The sequence below is a fragment of the Pristiophorus japonicus genome, chromosome 1, assembly GCF_044704955.1.
Source record: "Pristiophorus japonicus isolate sPriJap1 chromosome 1, sPriJap1.hap1, whole genome shotgun sequence".
Classification (NCBI taxonomy): Eukaryota; Metazoa; Chordata; class Chondrichthyes; family Pristiophoridae; genus Pristiophorus; species Pristiophorus japonicus.
The window spans coordinates 215,151,155-215,154,150 of NC_091977.1; positions in this window are offsets into that span (position 1 = coordinate 215,151,155).

The window sequence follows — 2,996 nt, forward strand, 5'->3', positions numbered from 1 at the left end:
TGTTAAAATTATCGGCGGGTACGGTTCCTGTTTCAGATTGTTTCCATCTGACCCGACAACAACCCACCTGTTTTTTTGAGTTCATAGTCAGCCCATTATAACCCGTAGCTCACCAAGAAATCAAGCACTCAACTTTGTTCATTTATTAATATCAAAACACAATTTCAGATCTTAATTTTGTTATATTTTCTCGTTAGTGCATTTATAAGGTATTTCCAGAAACATAATCTATCTGTACTAGTTTGGCTTTAAATGGCTTCCAATACAAAGGAACTGCTGCAGAAGTAATTTGTTAAGAAGCTACAAGGAATAGTTTTTTTTTAAAAGAAAAAAAAATCACTGAAAGCATTTGTCTAGACCCTGCTTAAACAATATATTTTTAAAAAATTAGCTTCCAAAAGTCTTTAAATTAAAATCAATTTTATTGACCTCCTGCCATTGCCAGGCACACCATTTTGGGGAAGCAGGATTCCAAGCAGCAATGCTATCGTATCGTGAATTTGTTTAGCACTCAGTAACTTGTGCGTAATTTTATTTTTAAAATGTAATGATTTATGAAGCTGCTAAAAAATGGATGATGTTACTGTAAAATGTCAAGCATTCTTGTTTCTCCTTCAGTTAAAAAGGTTTTACTCAGACTTTCTAATGTATTGTGCTGGTAGAAAAAAATGCTTAGTATGTTTGTTTCTTTTTAAGTCTTTGGGGAGCAGGCTCAATAGATTCCAATAAACGACTATAAAGCAATTAAAGAAACATGATCTACTTTGCTTTTCCCAAATCACATTTTGAATGATCCAAAAATGCAGATAGCCAAAGCACCACAGTTCTTTTAATTTGCAGCTGTCTCCCAGCCACTTACATTATTTAAACTTCTGTCACAATTAACCCAGTTCCCCACTGCTAAATGATACATTCAGTCTAATTAGAGCTGAATACATTATTGTAACTATGGTACATCGTCCTTTGGTTCTGCTGAACTCTTAGAGAGAGAGAAAAAGCCATGACAAAAGTTTATATTTAGTGCACCTGTGCAAAAGAAATGATTCGGACAAAATAGACTAGATTTTATACATGGGCAAAAAGCCAAGCAGAATAATGTTAGAACATGATTCATACCCACTGCACGAAAAGTCTGTGAGTCTCATCCTATTGTGGAGTATCGCTAATTTTAATATTACAGGTTAGTTAATATTGGGGAGCTCCCCATCGTGGGGCAGGAGAGTGGGGAGAATAGCACACTGCTGAACAATTCAAGGGCCTGAAAAAACTCAAAGGGGCCACTCCAGCAAAAACTGTTTCAGCAGCACAGCTTCAATTTGCTGAGCACAGGAATGAGGTCAGCAGAAGAGCTGACAAACTCAATTATGTAATTCTGCCTGTGAATTGGTTGGAGTCTACTGATGTCATAACAATAAAGCCATGTGCTCTGCACAGTTCTTATCCGGAAGCCATGTTGTGCAGTTGTGTGTATAAGCTGTGTCCCAAGATATCACAGATGGACGATGAGGATGCGATTTTCGGATTCCCTTGCTGAAATTTTTGTTGGAGTATAATCCTGTCAACTGACGGAGCGTCTGTTAGAGGTTCTTCCTTTTGCAGAAAAGCTTAAAAATCCAAGGTAAATTTTGAGCAGATGTGGCTGAACTGTTGAGGTTGCCAGAGTCCAGATGGCCACACCTATGGGAATAATAGGGCAGTTGGGTGAGTTCCATTGTGATCGAGAGACTTTCGAAGCATATATGGAGCAGCTAGAAATGTTTTTCACTGCAAATAGTATCACTGGAGTCCCCGATTAAACCGAGCGGTTTTAGAAATGAAACAGGCTATTTTCTTGACTGAAGCAGGCCCTGAGGTGTATGAAACCTTGAAAAATATGCTTGTTCTCTCCAAACCGAAGGACACCACACTGAAGGAGATTCTAACTAAGTTATCGTTTTGGAACATGCGATGAATTAAATGATGAGGGTACCAGTGAGTACATTGCATTGGCATTTTGGACATTTTTATGATCAACCTTTGTATGACAGCTTTGTTTGTGGGTTGAAAAATGAATGAATCAGAAGTAAATTGTTGACAACCCTCAACTTGAATTTTGATTTAGCTTGTCAGACAGTTATGTCGATGGATATTGCCGGCCAATACACTCGAGAATTTCACACCACTTCCAGTCGTCAGACAATCGAGGTGAATCGGCTTCAAGCTAAAAGTACAAGGCAGTTGGGCCCCAAGGCCTCAGCAACTGGCCAAATTAACAGTGCATTGAAGTTGTGCTATTTCTGCCTGAGTCAACACCTGACTTAAAACTGTCCATATGTGAAGGCACAGTGTTTCTACTGCAAGAAAACTGGGCATCTTGCGGACAGAGAAGTAAACCGACTGGCAATGCTAGAAGTAGAAATTGCCAGACACTACATAGCAGTGAAGAGAAGCAAAATGACGAGGATGTTTTGGAGATACATGTTATCAGGAGCACGAGGCTATCTAACAGCAACTTGCGACATATCCTAATCTATGTAGACATTGCAGGAACCAGGATACCCATGGAAATTGACATGGGTGGATTTGTGAGCCTAGTACCGGAATCATTATATAGCAACAAGTTGTGTTATTATCAACTAAAGAAATCAAAGGTAGAGCTGCAAGACTACTCAGGAGTGTTAAAACCTGTAGTAGGAAGTGTCACCATAGTAGTGAAATACAAGGATCAGTATCAGAGCTTGCCTCTCATAGTACTAGCAGGTGACAAGCCTGCCTTGATAGGTAGAAATTGGTTGGGATCACTGAAGCTGGATTGGAATGAGATTTTTCGTGTGGAAACAAAATTTGCATCGAAACATGATGTCATCAAGCAGTATCCGAGGCTGTTCCTTGAAACAGACAGTCCGATCCAAGACTTCAAGGTGAGTGTCAGAGTGCAGAAGGATGCTAGACCAGTTTACTGCAAACCACATCCCGTACCATACACACTCGAGGGGACAGTTGAGCAAAAACCCAAA